We start from the raw sequence: 21,953 nt of genomic DNA on the forward strand, positions 1-21,953 counted from the left end.
GCTCTGCCTCCCGTCAGAGCAGTGGTGGCATTAGATTCTCACAGGGACACAGCACATTACAGGTGTCACTGTCTCCCATCACCCCCAGATGGGGCCATCTAGTTGCAGGAAAACAAGCTCAGGGCTCCCACTGATTCCACATTATGGTGAGTTGTAGAATTGTTTCGTTGTATATCACAGTGTGATAATAATAGAAACAAAGTGCACAGTAAATGTAATGCCCTTGACTCATCCTGAAACCATCCCCTCTCCTCAGTCTGTGAAAAAATTGTCTCGCGAAACTGGTCCCTGGTGGCAGAAAGGTTGGGGACCACTGCTGTAGAGGGCATACTGCTGCCAAGTCAACAATGTGGGCACACGGGCAAATGGAAGGGATATTATGCTTTGACCCTGAGACATCTGAAAGAGATTGCGGGTAGAAAGACCTGTACAGTGTTCTGCTATAGCTCTTGGGGTCCCTTCTTGAAACAGCCCTCTGAAACTCCATTCTGCTTTTCATTCCTCAATTCCCAAAATCTTCATCTAGATCTCTTGCACTGGGGACGCCTAATCCAGTGCGCTGATTTGCTGTAATGGACAAGCTACCAAACTCCACCGGTGAATCTCTTTGGAAAAGAAATAGGCTAGGTTTTCCTGAGCTCATGAGAAAGATAACTTCCATTTGGCCATATAGAAAGGCATTGAGAAAGTTCTCGCTCATGATTCCGTATTGGCTTAACTTTCAGCTCCATCTGAATGTGAGCGTGGTAAGTCATTTAAGCTCTCTGAGTTTCTTTGGAAAAATAAGATGGTTAGGCTGATTGATCATCCAGGTGTTTTTCACTCTTTAGTTCCAGATATATTTCCATCCAGGAGAGCTGTGAACTAATTTTTCAGAAGGCTCTTTAGCCTCCGGATAATGGCAAGTGTTTAGTTATATGGGTCTATACACCAGAGAGTGCTTGTCTCTATGTATGCTTCATACTAATGTCAGAGGAAAAAAGGAGAGAATTCCTTTAGTCCTCTAAGTATCTGAAAAATGCATTTGGACCAAGAAGGTGGGTAGCTCCTTGAAAATGAATTTTGACTGTGCCTGGTGGTTTGTAAGATTGAAGAAATGGCATATCTGGGCTAAGGAAGATTAAAAAGTCTCCCATGGTTTGCACTCTGAGACCACACCCAGAAAATTCTGTTCTGTATGATATGATGCAATTTAAAGATGCTGACAAATCTGAATCAAACACGATAAAGATGAAAAATCTGGGAAAATTGCCATATAAGGAGAAGTTGTTAAAAATGGGAAAGGCTTGTTCTTAAAGACTTAGGGATACATTACAGCTGTCTCAAATATTGTGTAGAACTGTCAGGGGAAGAGAAATGAGACTTACTCTGCTCTGTCTTTCCTATTAGGCTTGGGGTAAATCAATGGAAATTTCAGGGAGCTTAATTTGGGCTTGGTGTAGAGAAGAAATTTCTGACAACAGCATCTAACCAAGAATGGAAGGGGACCTAGTTTGTCTTGCATGGAGGAGTAGTAAGCAAGAGACTGGATGTTAATAATACTGATCATAAGAGGCAGTGATTCAAGTATTTTTGCATGTATTAACTCAATCTTTATAACACTGCTTTGACGTAAGTTGTTTTTTTTTTTATCATTCCCATATTACAGATGGAAAAACTGAGGCACGGTATGGCCACGCCACTGTCTAAGGTCACGCAATTAGTAGGTGACAAACCTGGGATTTGACCTGTCAGTCTGACGGTAGAGTCCACAGGCTTAACTGTGCTGCTATATCGCTTCATAGGTGGGCATCACTTAGAGGATCTGTGGCTATCTGAGTTTCTAAGGTGTTTAAAGCATCCACAAGTGGCAGTGAGTTCTGTGGTGGGATGTCACACATTGAGGGGTGCCTTTCTGCATGTGCACCCAGAGCCCTTGGGCTTGAACCTCCATGCCCAGTTGGTCGTTCCTCTGTAGGTACACGTAGCCATTCACCTGCCTTCCCCACGCCATGTGGAGTGGGGCTTCATTGTTTCTTGGTAGAATTTTCTTTGCCATATCAATGTCATCCACTTCAGCAGCCATGACATCCCGTTCCTTTACAAAAGTAACAAAAAACATATCCCAAAATATCGCAAAGAAAAATAGCCCTGCGCTCTGGGTACACAAGCTACAACTCAGCCTTTCTTCCAGACGTGATGGAGAGCTGTGTGTCGTCGTCTCTCCCAGAGACTGTGCCTGATAGGAATGTTTGCGAGAGGTCTTGCCTTAATCAGCCCGTTGACAGTTAGGAACCACAAGACATAGGAAGTACTTTCTAGTACAGAAAGGAGAGCAAGAGAATCCCTTTTAGACCTGATAGGATCTAGCTAGACCAAGAAGGAGAACCGACCCCATTTCACATACAGGTGCTTTAAAATAAGTTGACAACAGGTAGTTACCGTCAAAGTATGCCATGTTGTCAATCACATTTCCTCCTTCTGGATTTGAACACTTGTTTTTCTTGAGGGAAGATGATACGTGAACATTTTATGGCATCCATCAACAGGAATGTGCACATGGTCTCAAATAAGGGTTTCCAGCCTTCTGAAACCAATTACTTCTGCCTAAGTAGAAATGCCAAAGCAGAGAGATGTCAGCAACTAAGAGAGTAATTGTTTTAAATAATAATAAATACACCCAACGATGCCTTGCAACAACTGCAGTTGTACACGCACGCGCACACACACACACACACACACACAAACCGTTTTAAGAGATATTTTTAAAAGTCTGTGTCAAACAACGTTAACCCAGAGAGATGCAGAAATGTCAGACGCATTACATGGGCAGGACTTGCAGTTGGCATTTGGCTGCCAGCAGGGGAGGTGACTCCCGCTACTAATTCCTCAGGAACCTCATGCTGTGTCTGTCTACAGGGAAGGGAAAGAAAAGGGAGCGGGCGGGAGAGCAGACAGTGGGATGATGTTTTTCCCTCGCAGCTGGAGAAGACCTCAGCTGTGGCAGGCTGGGACTGCTGGCGATTTTCTGTAGTTAGAGGGGACCGCCGAAGGACTGGCAGCCCATTCCCAGCTTATGCCAATGGTGAGCCAGTCTCTGCTGATCATCAGTGTGGCTGGCACAATTGAGCGCAAGCTAGATCGCCTCTCGTGGAGACACGGCCATGCCTCACCCCTGCCCACGAGCCCTCTCCGTGGGAAGGTGGTGATGGAGACTCTGGGTAAGGATATCGGATATCACATGCATGCAGATGGGGCTTCACAAGGACCTTTCCGAATGGACAGAGGAGCGGGACCGTTCCCTTGAACCCTTCAGTGGGTGTGGCGGGAAGGACGGATGATGGCTGCTTCTGCCCACAGCTTTCTTAGAGTAGCCGTGGCCTCTTGCCACCAGTGTAATTTCTAATTCCTATCGGCCTGTGGGTCTGCAGGGTGTTTTTCTGTGACCTCCATGATGGCTGCCAGGTACAGCATCAGAAAAATATGCTGTGAATGTAGATAGGGATCGACTAACTGTAAACATCTGTTGAGTCAAGCATCTTAGGTCTGTTGCCGAAATAGACTTTCGAGGGACTCTCTCTACGTCTGTCACCCTCCGGAGACCTCTCTGTGGGAGTTCTCTTTGCACTGATTGGCTTCACCCTTGATTGTGGCTCTGCATCGAGGGGTTTTTAAAAAACTGGCAAAAAGGTAGAGAGGGGAACTGATTGATTCTAACGACCAAACTTTTCTTCGAAACATGGAAGATTCTTGCGATCTGGATCTGGTATTTAGCATGCCGAACAGGTTTTTAAGAAACTCCTGGTGTCTTCCGCTGCAGGTGCTGAGTCTGTTGATGCGTCTTCAGGTGTACCATTTGCCTTCAGAGAGCACTCTGCTGTCACAGCGGTTTAAATAAAGTCAGAATAATCCCTTGCTTTTCAGGGCAATCTATGTTTACAGAGTTCTCTCACTTCTTTTACCGAATTGATCTCATTTTATCAGTACATCCACCCTGTGTGGTAGGCATTACGATTGTTATCAGCTCCATTTTGCAAAGGAGGAAATTAAGGACAAAGGACTCTCCCAAGGTTATACAGCTACTAAGCCGCTGTGTTGGTATTTCAGCCCACTCCATGCCTCAGGCTTTGAGTTATAGGTGGTAGAAACACAAACACCGCTCCCTTAGTGTCTAACATATTTGCCATTTTCCTTGTTTGACCTGCTTCCTGCTCTTCAGGTCACAGTAAGGACAGGTGTGGAGAGAACAAGCTCAGTTTGAGCATGCGCTGCCTCCCTAGCCTCAGGCGTGCACGCATGTATTGACGTGCATACACACACATGCCCGCATATGCACACACTTTGCTCCCTGGATGTAGGGGCCCTGAGATACTGTGATTTCCTCTCATTAAAGAAGCAAATCATTAGTAAATCTGATAGGAGGTTAATATTCCCTATCATGAGTCTAGAGAAAACAAAAGGCTGATTCTGTAATAGTGTGATTTCACTGAGATTTGTTTGCGTAGAAGGAATTAGGGAAAGCTGAGGGGAATGCCAGTATCCTTCAGATCATCACACATAGGGTCCCGCAGCCTTTGAGAACAGGCAGGTGTGTTCCCAGCAGCTGGGGAGGGCAGATGCCCTCATGGAGCCTAGCGCTCTATCAAGAACTGGCCAGCCGGAGTCCTTGAGAGCTAAGACCCACTCATGAAGTACATTCCAGGAGCTCTCTCTTTGTGTGTGTGGTTTTTCTTTTTTTCTTTTTTTTGGACTGCATTTTGTGGCATGTGGAATCTTAGTTCCCCCACCAGAGATCTAACCTGTGCCCCCTGCAGTAGAAGCATGGTATCCTAACTAGTGACCACCAGGGAATTCCCTAGAAGCACTTCTTTCCCCTAAGTTATTTATTTTTTATTGGAGGATGATTACTTTATAGTATTGTGTTGGTTTCTGCCATATAACAACATGAATCAGCCATAGGTATATATAATGTCCCCTCCCTCCCACCCGATCCCAGCCATCTAAGTTGTCACAGAGCACCAGGTTTGAGCTCCCTGAATCATTACAGCAAATTCCCATTGGCTACGTATTTTACATAAATGGTCATGTATGCGTTTCCATGCTTCTCTCTTAATTCATCCCACCCTCTCCTTCCCCCACTGTGTCTACAGGTCTGTCCTCTGTTTGTGTCTCTGTTGCTGCCTTGCAAATAGGTTTATCAGTCCCATCTTTCTAGGTTCCATATATTTGCATTAATATACTACATGTTAATGGTATTTGGATGAGCTGCATAGGATTCAGGCAGATACGATCCCTTCCTCCCAACCGCTCCCTTCATCTGCTGCCTCCCAGCGTCCGCATTCAGGCCCAACAGTGTGTGTCCACTGGCTCTTTGTGAGAACCCAGGGATGGAGCTTGACACAGGCTCCCACAAAAGGGGGCAGGATCCCTCTTCAGGTTACCAAGTATGTAGTACCCTTAGGTACCTTTGCTTCCGCTGTGGGAAGAGAGTGAGGGATTTCACATTACACCGCCGCCTTTGGCATGACAATTTCGTATTCTCAAGCCACCTTCTTAGATCACTGAACGATGCCCCGGTTACTTTCTGGAGCAGACAGATGCCCTCCCAGCTCAGCCACAGTCTGCCTTCATGCTTCATCCACTTGCACATGTAGAAATGATGCAGAATATCACCCGAGTTGGTGGGGGCTGTCTTTTCAACTTTCTTTTTTGAAGTTATTCCTTAAAAAATCTCTTGAGACATAGGTGGAGGGTGGATTCATCAAATCTTAAAATGTCAGAGCTGGAAGGCAGCATAAATTGCATGTGGTCCAATTGTCTCATTATAATGATGAAGAAATCAAGTCCCAGGGAGGTTGAGGTTTGTCCCAGTTTATCACGATAATGACTGTGTTCCATATTTTCCCTTTGTCCTTCACGTGCCCCTCCATCTCTCAGGACCTTTCTCTCCATCCTGAGAGCTGACCACAGGGGCTGCATCAGTGGGTGCCCTTGTCCTCTGGCTGCCAACTGTTTACTCAGTGGGAACAGATCAGAGGATGGAGGAAAGGGAAGCACGTACTTACTACCAGCTTCCTCTTTGTCATGGGGCCAGGGGCTGGCTATTTCTCTGTCTCCAAGATGCGAGTCCTCTCAGATGGCCCACTCCATATAGTGTTCTCTTTCCGATTCTCCTCTTCACTCCCTCCCCTTACTCCTTGACGATGCTGGCAACTTCCCTCTTTGGCCAGCCCGGGAACACTGCACCAACCCTCCTGTTTTGCCTGAACCCCAACCACGGCTTCTAAAATAGGCTACTTGATAACCTCTCCTCACGTGACTCGGTGTGCGTGTCATCCGCTTTCAGGTTGTGACCTTGACTGGCACAGTAGCAGCTAGAGCTAACATCACAGCCCAGCTGGTTCTCCTTCTCCTGACCCCTACTTTGTTAGTCCTTGAACCATACTGCTTTTGTGATGGATAGCTTCATACTTGGCACACATACATCATCTCTTATAAATACATATTGCTAGTTGCTGTGAAAAGTATTAGCATTCAGGGGTTAAAATCACGGGTTCAGATCCCAGTTCTGCCACCTGCTAGTTGCTTCTTAACTAGCAAGTTACTTATCCTCATTCATAACTAAAAGGCTATGGTGACAGTTAAATGATATCAGTGTGTTCAGAGGGCTTAGTAGACTTATGTGTTTCGAATTAAACGTTCATAAGTGCCCAGCACATGGTAAATGTTCCGTAAGTGTTAGCTTTTACCAGTGTTGGCTCTTCATTAGGACTCGCATTCCGCACACGGAGACATTGATTAGGACTCCATTTCTGAAAATGGGACATGTGCAGATTTTCCTGAGCCTTGCACAGTGTCATAAAATTTCATGAGGATAAAGTCCTCAGTTCCCAGGAATGCTGAAGAGTAGTGGGGACGTTCTGGGGAGGGGGGGGAATGTGAGTCTTGGGGTTGCGAGGACAGATGGAACAGGAATGCAGATAGCACCCTGAGGGACACGCCTGGATGTGCCTGGAAGCTATGCTGGGAGGGGCTAAGCTGCCTGCGAGGGGCAGGAATCAGCTCCCTTCCGGCAGGGTGGGTGTCACTTCCCAGCTGGCGGACCTGAGGGGAGACCATGGGCTCTGTTGCTTGAGGGAGACAGTCATGAACCTGGGGGTTCCTGCAACACGAACGACACAAGAGCTTTCCAGAAGTGCTGACAAGCCCCCATTTGGAGACAGGATTTCTTTAGTTCTAGAGTGTGAAACAAAGCATCGGTTTCTTTTCTTTTTAAAAAGAGAGATTTTGTTTTTCAGATGTTTATTCTTCCTTTGGAATTTTTGATGACTATCCAGAGATGTGAAATGGGCTATATGTTAGTGTGACCATCCTGGAGAATAGTTGTGGGGTGTTTGGAGAGAGAGACTGGACCGTCCTAAACAACTTAAGTAGAATGTGAGGCTGGCTCCTACCCCATTTAAACTCCGAGTGGTACATTTCATCCTCCTGGCTTTACTCCCGGTCTCCCCGGAGGTGTGCTGAGTCCTGGCTTCCCTGACTTACATCCAGTGGCTTCTCTCCTGTCGTTAAATAGGAGACTGGGACATGCCTCTGGAAGAAAAGGAAATAAAGTCATCTCATCTCCTGTTGCCCAGTGACAGCTCTCTGTTATTACTTTATGTCAGACAAGGAGAGAATTTAATACCCTGTCAGAGGCCATGGGATCCAAGGAGGAAGCTCACGCTGTCCCATCTCTGCAATTCAGGCTCTGGTCCTAACATATCCCCTTTTCCCCTTTGACCAGGGTTTTGATTTCTGATCCAGCAGGATGTTAACCCTGGAGCCGACGATCAGGTGTGTTGAGGTTGCCCAAAACGCCCTTGATGGAGTGACTTGTAAATAAACCTCAGTCCCTGGTCAGTGTGCGCCCCACTGCCACAGCTGGCCTCTTGCCGCTCTGTGCACAGTGGACGTCCACACTCCTGCCCAGCCAGGGACCCGCTGAGCACCCCTGTGGCACAGTGTCCAGGACTGCCTGTGGCTAAGATCCTGAGTGAACATACCCTCCTTTCTCAACTTGCTGCTACACCTCTTTTCAGTCTCTCTCTCTCTGTCTTTTTTTTTTTTTTTTAATTTGGCCATAGGGCTTGTGGGATCTTAGTTCCCTGACCAGGAATCAATCCTGTCCCCCTGCATTGGAAGCTTGGAGTCTTAACCACTGGGCCACCAGGGACGTCCCTCTTTTCAGCCATTTTTTAAAGGAACCTTCTCAGTGAGTCCTCTCCTGAACGTGCTGTTTAAAAGTAAATTGCTCTTTCTCCCATCCAGCCCCCTCAGTTTCAATCCCCTTTACCTTGTTTTGTGTGTTTAATTTTTATCTTTCTTTTCTTTTTTTTTTCCCCCCAGTTCATGACACTGAGTTTCAGACACGCTATGAAATTACTTATTATGTTATGGTTTCTTCGCCTCTACCCAATGATACATAAGTTAGGGCAGGAAAACTCCCTAACTGCCCCAGTAGGGCAGGAAACTCCAGCTAGTTTGTTCAGAAATATGTCCTTCAGGCCCAGGATGGTACCTGGTACATGGCAGGCTCTCTGTGAACATTTTGCAGAATGAATGACTAAACAAGCATCCTGAGAAGGCCATGGCAAGAAATTCCTTAACTCTAGGAAGAGGTCCAGTGCTGTGTTTCTCTACCTTGGGGATGATGAACTGCTATTAAGAAAAATCATTCAAAAATCGGATTCTATGAAAATTTCAGTATCAGTGCAAAAGAAAAACTTTATAATGGATACATGGTTTAGCTTTCGATTATTAAATTGAAAACACGAGATTAAAATCCCCAAGTATCACATGACCCCTACAAAATGCCCTGGAGGCTTCTGATCGAGGGCAGCAGTGGCCTGATATGAAGCATCAGGACCCACCCCGGCGGCCCTCTGAGGATACTGGCGTCTCCACTTGGCTTCCTGAGTTTCCCAGCAGGTGTTCCAAGCTTGGGCCCTTGACAATCCCCCTTTCCACCGCAGAGGCATCCAGCAATGATCATGCATCCTCCAGGCCAGAGTCTGCAAGTGCCAGCCAGGCCACATCTAGCAACATCACTGATTGGAAGTTTCCACTTTGAATCTTCAGCCTGCTTGCACCAATGAGCTGAGGGCTGCAGGAACCAGCTCTGCGGCTGGGAAGAATTAAGCAGACGTGCAAGTACGCCTGACTTGGGGCTAGCCTGAGGAACGTGAAGTTCTTGATTCTCAGATGATTTTTTGGAAGGAAATCAAAGTGACTTATTTTCCATCTTTCTCACACACAGAGTACGCGCATGCATACATAAATCTAAGGTTGTCTACAAATGAACTACAAATCTGAGCAGCTTTTTAGGAGGAAAAAAAGTCTCCTCCTGCCACATCCACAAACATCCTTATTCTGCTTGTAGGTGTGGGAGAAGCTAGTCCCATCTAAGATCTGGTTTTTGTCTGTATAACCCCATTAGCACTTCTTTATCCCATAGAAGAAATTTCATTAAAGAGCAACGAGAATGCACAATGCTTGCGATGGCCAATCATTTTCTCTGGGTTACCCCCTCCCCTTATCTTTGTGCATTTCTTTCCTCAGGTGATGCAAGACCCTCTTGGATTTAAGTGGGTGCCCCAATCTGCAGAGTTCTGGTTGTCAGCAGGCAGTGGTAAGGTTAGGGATGAGAAGTCAATTTTAGATGCTCTACTAGTATCGATCTCCCTTTATCAGAAAAGGTGTTGCTGTGCTGGTTTGCTTCTTTGCTTAGGCAAAGGCTTTGGCAGATTTATGACCCCAGGATATTCAATCTGTTATAAAGTAGCGTCGACATTCAAGGTGCCATTCCCCTTACTTTAACCCAGTTTTAGAAACATCCAACTCAAGAGGCTTCATTAAGTTTACATAGAGGTTGCAAAGCAATCAGAATTCCTCCTACAGTTGTTACCAGAAGAATCATCATAAGACCTCTCTATCTTAGCCTCCCAAAGCTGCTGTCTTTGGGGATAAAGAATGACTGCCACACAGGAAATACTTTGCCAAAATCCAATTGAACTGTCAGAGTTTTGTTTTGTTTTTGCCCTTCCTGCCTTGATTCCTTTTCCATTATCACTGATTATCTAGCTTGTAAAGTCCATGTTCACACTTTCTCTTTGGCCTGCCTTCTCCCTCCAGAGCAATTCTAGTAATCAGTTCTCTGGCCCTAATGCACATGTTATTAAATATCACCACTCCAAGTCCCAAAGAGTTTACTCCAACTCTCTCATTGAAGGCCATCCATGCAAGACTTGCTGTTTAGAGAAAAATGGGGTTTAAGCAAGTGCATGCTTTAAAAGATGTTTTTAAAAAGTGCTTCTTGAGGTAGATTGGTTTGTGTTCCATCCTGCCTGCTGTGATCATTTTATCTCTCCCCTACACAGGCCACAGAAAGCACAGCTTTTACCAAGGGCTTTTCCCAGCTCCCAAGTCAATGTCATTCTGTTCTTTGCATTAGATTCTTTATGCTGAGAGTTTGAAATGGCAGCCTAGAGCTCCCAAGCGATCAGCAAATGTCAAGTGTCCCCAAGCACAGAAACCAGCTGAGATACGGAGGCACTGTAGGCTAAAGGGGGATTGTATTATTGTTAGGTTTCTGGTGGGATGAGGAATAGAGAAAAAGGGGAAAAAGGAAAGAAGATGCCTCGCATAGACACAAAGACCACATCTTCAGTTACTCAGCATCTTTCAATAACCAAAGTCGTGCTAACACCACATATGGAGGCAGTTTGCTAATTTCATTACCAGCCTTGCCTTGAATAAATGTTAACTGGCAGTAGGTACTTCTGACTTTTCGTGAATTTGTTTTAATGCCTGGAATATTTCTCCCATGTAGGCTGAACTTCCCCTCACTTTAAATTGTCTGTTTAATTAAGCCTTTCCCAGCTCTCCAACTTGTTGAGCTTGACAAGCATTAATTTACAGAGAGCATTATTTTTCGTTGTTTTTTTTTTCTTTTTTTTACCTTTTCTTACTTTCCTTTTTCTCTTTTTTGCTTTAGCCCTCTCATACTTGGCTGGCATAGAAGCCAATGAACAACAGAAAAGCAATACACTGTTAATCTGGGCTTTCTAGGAGGAAAGTCTGAATCCAATTAAAGTCTGAATTTCCAAGCTATTCCCATTGATGGTCTGTGTTGTCTCTTTATTTTGGCTTCTTAACATAGGCATCTTTAGATAGGGTCTGGCCGAGAGAGAGAGAGAGAGATGCTGGGAAATTCTCAATTTCATGTTCCAGCTGTGGCAAAAAGAAAAAAAAATCGTCATTGGGGGTAAATTTGAGAGACTGCTGAGTTTTCCTTCCACTTCTTGTACTCGGATTTGACACTCCAAGCTGCTATCCGCTTTTTTTTCATATCTCCGTCCAGATTTTACTTCTCCCGGGAAATTTTCAGTGACCGCCCCCCACCCCCCGCCCCACACCACCCACAGTTAAGTAAGGTTCCTCTTTCCTGCTCTCATGGCACCATCTGTTTTTCCATCATAGTGCTTCTTATATCCTATTTAAATTAATTTAGCAATTTAATTTAAATTGTCTCGATTGTCAGCTCTCCAAGGAGTGAGAGGCTGTCTAACTCATTGTCGGATCCCACCTGGCAAAGAGGAACTTCCCGAGAAACAGACCTCTGTTGGATGTGATCTGGAAGCCAGAAAGAGCGTTCGTTCACTCTTGCCTCTGTGTTTCAGACAGTCCGTGGAGTCACTTGTGGCTAAATTCACCTGCCTTTCTAGATCTAAATAGAGCACATTCTTAAGCAGAACAGGGGCGCTGGGACACTGTGGGCCATGAGCATCGCCTCTTCTCCAGTCTATCACCCTCATGCAGAGACCAGGGCCAGGATGCATATTTATGATCTCTGGATGAATGTGTCTTTCCTACCTGCCCACGGGGAGCTCTCCCACGAGCCTCCCCTCCGCCAGCCACACTTCCTTGCTTTGACGGATGGAGCTGACCGGGCAAATTGCTATGCTGATGAACTGCTCAGCTACCTGAGCACATGTTCCAGGGAGATCTCCAGGGATAAACCACATTTTAGAGAAGGCTTCATCTGCAGCCTGGGGTGAGCCTTTTAGCCCTGAGCTAGTGGAGTACGGTGGGGTAAGGAAGATGAAAGGACTCCAGTTATCAGGCTCACTTTTTAGCAACCCCATGCCTGTCCTTGGGCTGGAAGGAAGCCTTATTGCATTTCTCTCTCCTCCCAGAAAGTTATTCAAATTGAGACCTCGAGGTCTGGGTGTCACCAAGCTCATTGAAAGAGGGAAACCAAGAAGCTGAAGTAAAAGCACTTAAAGGCAGGATGCATTACCTTAAAATATGCAGATGGAAAACTGACATTATTGTCAATGTCAGAAGTCACCTTTCTCAGTAAACATTCACCTCTGGGCAAAACCAGGGCTGTGTTTCTTTCCGTTTACAAATGACAGAGTATGCAAATGCAGGGGGGTTGTGCCCTGGATAGCAGTCGTCTTCTTTCATCTATCTGTAATGAGGGACATGCAGGAATCTGTCAGAAAAGGCGTCCTGGGCTTGATTTGTGTCTTCTGAATCCAGGGGATTTTAGTGTTAAATCTGCCAGTTGGTTTTGTGCCTGAGTATTACATCAGTCTCCTGTATGATCTTGCATCCTGTGTAAAATGCAATATTGGGGCCTAATGGGCAGGATTAGCAAGAGCTGGGAAGCCATAAATGAAAGTTTCTTGTTTCTAGAGAGCAAGTTAGAGCTTTTATATTATCTCCCGCAGAGCTCGGTGAATTTAAATGTATCTCTTGGGCTTTGGTAATATTCGTGTTAATGTCAAAATTGATCCCATTGTTATTGAGATGTGTGGTTTTTTTCAGGCCTAAGACTCTCAGTGCCTGTTGCCAGGGCTGATGAATATCTGATTGGGATAGGTTCCTTCCAACCTTTTCCCAGAACTAAGTGAGTTTATCATTGTGCCTGCTACCAAGTTGTGTTTGTAGGTCTGCCTTTTCCTGTAATTCACTCATAAACTTAATTGATATTCATTGAGTACCTACTATGTGCCAGACACTCTGCTTGACTCTGGAGATGTAACAGGGAACAACAAGATCTGGGCTCTTCTCTCATAGGATTCCTTCCTAGATACAGAGAGAAGCAATAAAACAAACACAAGCGAAATATTATAATTGTGCACTGACATCAGTGCCCCGTGAGAAGAGCAGCAAGAGAACGCAGGGGATCATGGGGAGGGAAACCACTAGGTCTGTTGGAGGCACGACAGTATTTAAGCTGTGATAGAAAGGATGGGGCTAAGTAAGTCTTGAAACTGGAAAGGGAAAGAGCTTTCTACACACACACAAAAATAGTATGTGCAAAGATCCTAAACTGGGGAAGAGCCTGACTTGTTTGAGGAATTAAATGGTAATGAGCATGTCTAGTGCAAAACAAGAAGGCAGTGTGGGATGAGACGGAATTAAAGAGGCTTCTGCAGAAAGTAGATCGAGGCCTTGTAGCCATGGGAGGAGTTTACCATTTTATCCTAAGTACAGTTAGAAGCCACGGAAGAGTGTTTCTTAGTTCAGTTTATGTCTTTTAAAACTAAATTTTCACACCTATTAGGATGGTGATTTTTTTTTTTTTTTTATGGCAAGAATGAGAATTTGGAACCCTTATGCATAGCTGATGGCAATATAAAATTGTACAGTACTATACAAAACAGTGTCACAGTTCCTCAAAATATTAAACACAGAATACCATATTATCCAGGGATTCCTCTTCTGAAAATATTCCAAAAAGAATTAAAAGCAAGAACTCAGACAGATATTTGTACACTCATGTTATTGGCTGCACTATTCACATTTACCAAAAGGTGGAAATAAACCACTTGTCCATCAACAGATAAAAGGATAAGCAAAATATGATATATATTGAGTTGGCCAAAAGTGCTTTTGAGTTATTCTATAACATCTTACAGAACAACCTGAAACAACATATTGGCCAACCCAGTACATACAGTGGAATAGCATTCAGCCTTATAAAAGGAAATGCTGACACATGCCTCAGTATGTTGAACCTTGAAGACATTGTCCTAAGGAAGATAAGCCAAATACACAAAATATCATATGGTCAGACTTATATGAAGGACCTAAATTAGTCAAATTGATAGAGACAGAAAGTACAGCAGATGGCTGCCAGGAGTGGGAGGGAAGGGAAAGAAGCGTTATTACTGGTATGGACTTTCCTTTTGGAAAGGGGTAAAAGTTCTGGAGATGCATTATAGTGATGGCTGTACAATGATGTGAATGTACTTCATGCCACTTCTGCACTTATAAAGGTAAGTAAGATGGTAAATTTTGTTTTGTATATTTCACCATAACATAAAACAGCTTCAAAAAAACCCAGTCTATTTTATACTAGAAAGAAAGCAAAAAAATAGTAGGGAAGACAGGTTACTGCTCTAGTCCAGTGTTAAGACAATGGTGAGTCAGTGGCAATAGAGATGCTGAGGATCTGTGAATCTGAGACATATATTAAAGGGGAAAAGCTACAGGACTTACTGCTGGATAACAGCACAGTTCTTTATAGTTTGAACTCTGATACACTTGAAGCCTTTAGACCACACTTATGGAGGGTAAAGACTGGCAAAATCCCTTTGACTGGCAGATGTGTTTAAGCTTGACGTCTTGGTGCATGACAAGGAAAGCTTTATTTTTAAACCCTTCAGTAGTCTTCGATGGAGTAAGGGAGCTATTGCTGTTGACACGTGAATATTTGTGTGAACTGTCATACAGCAATCACAGGCTCCGGGTGAACACAGCTCGTCTTGTGATTCGCAGGGTAACTAGCATGTGGCTGGAGTTGTTCATTCCATTCCTTATTAGTAACGCATATCTTCCATTAGCATATGCAGCTAACTACTCCCTTTCCCCTGTGTAGTGTTGACATTCATTGTAATGATTTATTATCCAAGCTAAATAACCCTCAATATGAAACAACAAACATGCCTGTGTTTGTGTTTTCCATTTGTTTTGTTTTCTCTTTCTTGCGTCTGCATAAGTAGATAGTTCTTTATGTGATAATTACATGGCACAGAAACAAACAATTGGGAAGCCCACTGGAAAGGTTATGAATGTGGGTTAGGTTAATTTTTTAAAAAATTGAAAATTACCCCATTTTAGTAGCATCGCACATAAACGATTTGGAATTTTAAAATAATGATATTATTAAGAAAACATTTGATATGAGCAAGCACTCCATGTAAGATTTAATGATCTATGGAAGGGTCACTTTCAGCTTCCCATGAAGCCTCTGAAGTCCCTAGGAGTTTTGTTTTCTTTGTTTCAGATGTTTCCAGAATGGTCAGAACCATGAGGTTATAAAATAATAGAAGCATTGATTGGGTCCAGAGCTCAGCAGTTCCACTGCTTGAGTCATATCCTAGCCACTGACTGGGTGTGTGGTGTTAGATGTACTGAAACTCCCCGAACCTCAGTGTTATCTTCTATAAAATGGGGCAATAGCCATATCTATCTCCAGAGGTCCTTGTGATGACTGAGATACAAAATGTAAAACTATTGAAACAGTGCCTTAGAATAAATGTTCAGTAAGCATTAGCTGTTATTATCATCAGTGAACTGCAAATTATATACTCATGAAAAAGGCATTATATATGAAAATAAATGTATGGAGAGACATGATATAAAGAGATAGAGAAATAGATAGGTTGAGGTCATTATGTATGTGACTAGGTGCATATGATCGGAGAAGGCAATGGCACCCCACTCCAGTACTCTTGCCTGGAAAATCCCATGGAGGGAGGAGCCTTGTAGGCTGCAGTCCATGGGGTCGCTAAGAGTCGGACACGACTGAGCAACTTCACTTTCAGTTTTCACTTTCATGCATTGGAGAAGGAAATGGCAACCCACTCCAATGTTCTTGTCTGGAGAATCCCGGGGATGGGGGAACCTGGTGGGCTGCCATCTCTGGGGTCGCACAGAGTCGGACACGACTGAGGTGACTTAGCAGCAGCAGGTGTATATGCCAGTGTTAATGTGAAGAGTGCTTTATACTTTATGGAGTGCTTGGTGCCCATGATAGATTTAGCAGCATTTTACCCTGTACAGCGGCGATTAGAAACCTTGGTCCATAACTAGTTTGATCTGATCTCAAAGGCACCTCCTCACCCACTTTCACTGTTCTGTTTTTTATTAAATTTATGTTGCCCATTTGAATCACAGTGACCCCTCTTCACATCATTCTGGACATCGGAGACTGTTCACTGGCTAATGATAATTTCAATAATTTAACATTACAGAAAACCAATTGTATTATATTTCATCCAGTTAAAGCTGCCTTACCTGGCTTACTATGGGCAGTTCTGTTTTCAAATGAAAAAGAAACACTAATTTTTGGTTGAGCCGCAGCTTAAAAACCTAAGCCGGTTATTCCTGCTGCAGGCTTTTCCCCAGTAGAAAATTGTTATTGATGTATTTTGTAAGTATCACATTCCATTCAAAGGTAAAAGGCTGCTTCCACTCGCCATTTTTCTAGTGATTTTTTTTTTTCTACACTGGGTCTGCAAGTCAACACTCCTGGGCTCAATTAAAATATGTATTTAGCCACTGGATTTGCGGAGAGATGATCAAACTTGAATACTAATACCTGGGCTGCTGCCTATGAATTCTAGGATGGTGCACACTGAAGGATGGCTTTCAAGACAATGGCCAGTGAAACCAGGATGCGTCTCACTGCTTATAGCACAGTTCGCCTGTATAGTTGCATTTTCCTGAGTTTTGCAGCAAACAGAACATTGCTCATTACAATCACAAGTCAACTGAAGTTATGCCTAGTCTCAGTCATATGAATTATGGGAAATTCAAAACCACCAAAATGCTGCCTCTTTTTGCCTTCCCAATGCCTAGAAATCCTACAGGACAGGCATTAGTTTTTGCCCAGCCTCTGCTCTGAAGACCTAACACATAGCATCATGATAACAACTAACATTTGTGGAGTTCTTACTGTGTGTTAAGCCCTCAGCTTCTAGCTGGGGATGGAATGATGACCCAAGGCAGGCACAGCCCCTGTTTCTTGGAGATTATATTCTGGAGATCAAGGAGGAGGTGATGTAGTCCTGGGAATTATGGAAGGTTTCCCAGAAAAGGAGCCAGTTGGGCAGAAGAGTGACGGCTTAATGACTAGAAATGAGCATCTCGGGCAAGAGAAGCAAGGTACATGTGGCTGTGTGGCAAGTGTGAGCCGTTGCCAAGTGGGGTTCTAGGAGAAGTTCTGGGTGGCTGGAGCCAGGAAAAGCAAGGTCCAGAATAACTCTGGAGAAGTAAGAAGGACTAGTCCCCCAGACCATATTAGGAGTTGTGTCTTGACTTGTTAAACCAACTTAGTACAATAGGAGATACTATTAATACTATCTTCCCAATGCTTTGGCAACTCAAAGTTTAAATAATGAAATTACCTCCTTCCTCAACTAGGAAGTGGCATATGGAGGATGCCTGAGTTTATAACTATAATATAGCCATATAACCATAGCCTGAGCTTATAACCGTCCTATTATAGTTTCTCTGTGAGATGTTTCTGAAACATTTTCATGGGGTTTTTACTCACAGTGTTGCCATCCAGTGTCGATGTAGTCTTTCCATAGAACCTATTACTTTGAGTCTGCCATTGGTTTGCCTTCTCAGTTGCTTAGTCATGTCCTACTCTTTGTGATCCTATGGACTGTAGCCTGCCAAGCTCCTCTGTTTATAGGATTCTCCAGGCAAGAATACTGAAGTGGGTTGCCACTTCCTTCTCCAGGAGATCTTCCTGAGCCAGGGATCAAACTCACGTCTCCTGTGTCTGCTACATTTGGCAGGCAGATTCTTTACTGTTGAGCCACCAGCAATGCTGGCATGGAAGAGAAACCAAGCTACCTGCTGGTAGACCAAACAGTACACAGATGACCTTTTACATAACTGCTATTATCTTTATGCCAAATCTTAGGTCTCCAAGCCTCGAAAGAGGCTTAAAATTTAGGGTTTGAGTGAGTGCTCTTACTCCCTTTCGGCAGCATGATGGCTGGGAGTGGATTGTATAGCTTTCTTAGCTGAGACCAAGTTGAGAAGTCCAGAAAAGAAGTTTAAAGAGAGCAAACTAGTGTTACATTAAACGATGGGTACAGTGGATTTAAGCAATGAAAAGAATCCTCTAAGGTTCCATACAAAGAGGGGGAAAAGGGAGGGGAGGGGAAGAGAGAAGAGAAACATTGCTACTTTTAAAGTCCACTTCAATCATATTTTCTCTCTCTCCCTCCCTCTCTTCCCACCTGCTCCTACCCCACCCTCCTCCTCCCCTACCCTCAACTTTTGCTTTGAAGCTAAACACTTGATAGCTTAGCCCACCGCTAAAGAAAAGGCCTTCTTTTATGTGTGCAAGCTTGGTAATTGCTGGAGAAAGATACTTAGTGGCTCATAATATTCATATAATCAGATTAGTTATGAATCCTACCTCAGTGGAGGATGTTGGAGTAATCCAATTCACGCCTGTTTACCTTGTCTGTGTGGGCACTTCTTTTTTCCCAATCGTTTCATCCTTTCTCTTGGCCTCAGTGTGTGCTACCAACACAGGGATCCCAGTATCTCTGAGAACATGTCAATTATCAGACCAGAAAGAAAAATAAAGAAAAGGAGTGGATGTAAATGTTTGAAGAGGAGTGGGTTCTCACTTTTGTTTTTCTTTGCTTTCTTGTTAACAGTTGATACAAGCCCGAGGCTGTCCACCCCAGGCTATGAAAATTTTGCTGGGCAGTTAACATCTCAATTCAGAGACAGCTGTCTCCTGACCAATCCGCTCAGAGCTTTGAACATATGGCTGTGTCTGATGGCTCCGCTGATTGCACCAGGGAGAGTTTTGTAAGATCTCTATTTGAGGGAGCAGCCACTACACAGATGAGTGATACACTCCTGGAATTAATTATTACTTGCCGAGTTTGAGGATTGATTCATTCTAAGCCCAGAACCAAAAACTCTTCTCAAAGCTGCAATATTTTTTGATGATCTGGGTCCAGCTCCCCTTCACAGACCCTCTAACCCAGATGCTGTGTGTACTTTGTTATTAATGGTAGGCTTTGAACTCCTTAGTTTGAGTTTCACTTTCTAATCATAAATAAATGAAGACAGTGAGGGCCATGCATTCCCTGGGCCTAATAATTAAGAAGGATCCTACCTTGCAACTCAGCCTTCCTCTTTCTGTGAGGGCTGCCTTTCTTCCCTGAAATGAAAGTGGCATTTCAGCCATCTGGCATAGACTGCTGTCAATAAAGGAATCCAATCACATCGTACCCGTTTTATTCCACGTGAATAATGAGCTTAGTCTTTATAGATAGATATATTCTCCCTGGCATATAGGAGTAGCTTCCAAAATGGCTGATCTTTCCTAAATGAATACTACTTAAATAACATATCCAAAAAAGAAATCCTAATAATTGATGTAATCTAATGGGGAAAGTAGCATGGATTCAGAGAAGGCAATGGCACCCCACTCCAGTACTCTTGCCTGGAAAATCCCATTGAATGGAGGAGCCTGGTAGGCTTCAGCCCATGGGGTCGCTAAGAGTCAGACACGACTGACTTCACTTTCACTTTTCACTTTCATGCATTGGAGAAGGAAATGGCAACCCACTCCAGTGTTCTTGCCTGGAGAATCCCAGGGACGGGGGAGCCTGGTGGGCTGCCGTCTATGGGGTCGCACAGAGTCGGACATGACTGAAGCGACTTAGCAGCAGCAGCAGCATGGATTAACAGTGATAGTGCCTGTCGGTCTTAGTGATCTACCTAAAGGCACGTCGGCTGGGTAAGGCTTTCTCCAGACCAGCATCTCACTGTCAGGCCATCTCACTTAGGGCTGGGTGAGCTTTTTTAGGCAGCGTGACTCTCTGCTCTTTTGATGTTATCCCAGTACGTGTTCTCCTCGGTATCCCTAGGGAAAGGGTACAGGCCACCTTCTCTCATTTTGTGTGAGGACTTTGAAGTATGACGTTTTCAATTACCTACCAGACCTGGTGTTCTCTCTGAATAAAACGCCAAGTATCAGACCCACTTTTCTGCAGTCCTAATATTGAAAGCCCCCTATTAATAATATGTTGCATAGACACGACCACTGTGCCAAGTTTAAGCACGTTCAATAGGCAGGCTTGCATGTTAAATAGTATCTGGTTAATAGTATCCTATTAACCAGAAGAATGAATAAAACTCTTCTCTGTTTTCTGTATGTTTCACCTCTTTCAAACTACTGACAGGTCTTTTATTTTGGAAGTGTATTTTACAGGGGAGAAGACTTCCTAAATATGATTTAATTCTTTTCTTCCCTCCAGAGAAATAGGATTTAAAACTTTGTGCTTGTACCCTCCAGAAAAGGCTCAACCAAACAGAATCAGAATATCACAGCAGTGAGAAAAAGATTCTCTATTGTTTCAGAGTCCAGATCTGTCTCTTGTGATAAAGAGGTTTAAATCCTCGCTATTCACAGGGTACGAGCCAATCTGAGCCATGGAATATATTGAAATGATAGAAAGCTTTCAAGTTGAGCATTTCTGTGTGTTCCATGGTTGGAAATTCTGTTGGAGAAATATGGTTAGACTATTTTGACAATTTTTAACCTGCTTAAATTGGATTTTTTAAAGTGCACAAATTGATGTTCTGCCTACTTGGAGAATGTTTTAAAGATACCAAGACTTCAAAGAAAAACAGTGAGAGTAAATCAGATGCAAACATCCCTGTATCCTTCCTAGCAAAATTAGTTTAGGATTTCCTAGGGCAATGCTAAATTAGAATGATGCTCAGGCATGAGGGCGAGTACCACTGGTAATCATCTCATCTTTTTTTTGGGGGGGGGGGAGTGTGGAGAAAGGAAAGCAATTTTTCCATCTTGTGGGAATCTCTAAATGACATTAACTTCATAGATACTTTTTAAGGATACAACTGAGAATTCTTAGATGTCCCTGCCATAGTCAAGGAGAATTGTGTCACTTCTGACCTATTGGAATTTGGGGTGTCGAGGAGGGGGGCTTTCTTACCCACTCTGTTCTTCCTAGTTGGTCATCAGACATCTTTTTTTTTTTTTTCTTTTTACTGCAGAGTAAATTAAGTCTCAAAAACAGCGACGTTGTATTAGACACGATATCAACTCTAGAAGCGGAAAGCATTTTTTTTTAAATGAAGCCAGAGAGATGGAGTGATCTGCTTGATAATAAAGCTTAGCTTTAATGCCAGCTCCATGCTGTTACAGCATATTACTAAACAGCAAGAAATGTGGCACAGATGTTGTGGCGGCCATATTTTACACCATCCAAAAGGTCATGTCGCTTGTTATTACATTCAGAATCAATATTAAGTGAGCGTTCCAAATTTCAGCTGTCAGTTGAATTTATTGCTGCAAACCAAAGCTGAAGGGTTCTCGACTGTGATTCAAGCAAGCTAACAAATTAATATAAGGGCACGCCTAGAAGAAGCAGGTGACCCACATGCCAGCAGCAAAAGCCGAGTCCTTACATAGCTGTGAGAAAGGGCTGCCCCGGTTGCCAATCATAAACAATTGCCACCTCAGTATTTTGTAAAGAAAAAAGATGTATTCTCAGGTGGATGAGATATGCTGAGGGCAGCTTCTTTAGATAAAGTGTTATATATGCTTATCTCTCAGATAATATTCAGTACGGTTAGCACACCATGGAGATGGCTTGACTTGCCTTGCTGAATTTGCCCAGAAGTCTGGTCCCCTACCCTCACTTCATAGGCATCTTTAAACCTAGACATGAAAATACTAAACCAGGTGGAAATTATGCTATATTCTTCATCTTGCCATTTATCATCTCAGCGGGTACATCAGGAGCAATCTTTCTTAGCAGTAGTCAGCTCTAGAAAAGGTACAGAAATATCTAATAGATGTACATCCATTTAGCTAGTACATAGACACCCCTGGTTGCCTCACA

The 21,953-nt window shown here is 43.7% G+C and overlaps 1 protein-coding gene across 1 annotated transcript in view; it reads left to right on the top strand.

Annotated features, from left to right (window-relative positions):
• Positions 1–21,953, top strand: part of TENM2 (teneurin transmembrane protein 2) — a 1,062,966-nt gene that overhangs the window by 500,697 nt on the left and 540,316 nt on the right. The gene's annotated exons all lie outside the window — the stretch shown is intronic.

Source organism: Budorcas taxicolor, chromosome 7 (genome assembly GCF_023091745.1).
Source record: "Budorcas taxicolor isolate Tak-1 chromosome 7, Takin1.1, whole genome shotgun sequence".
Classification (NCBI taxonomy): Eukaryota; Metazoa; Chordata; class Mammalia; order Artiodactyla; family Bovidae; genus Budorcas; species Budorcas taxicolor.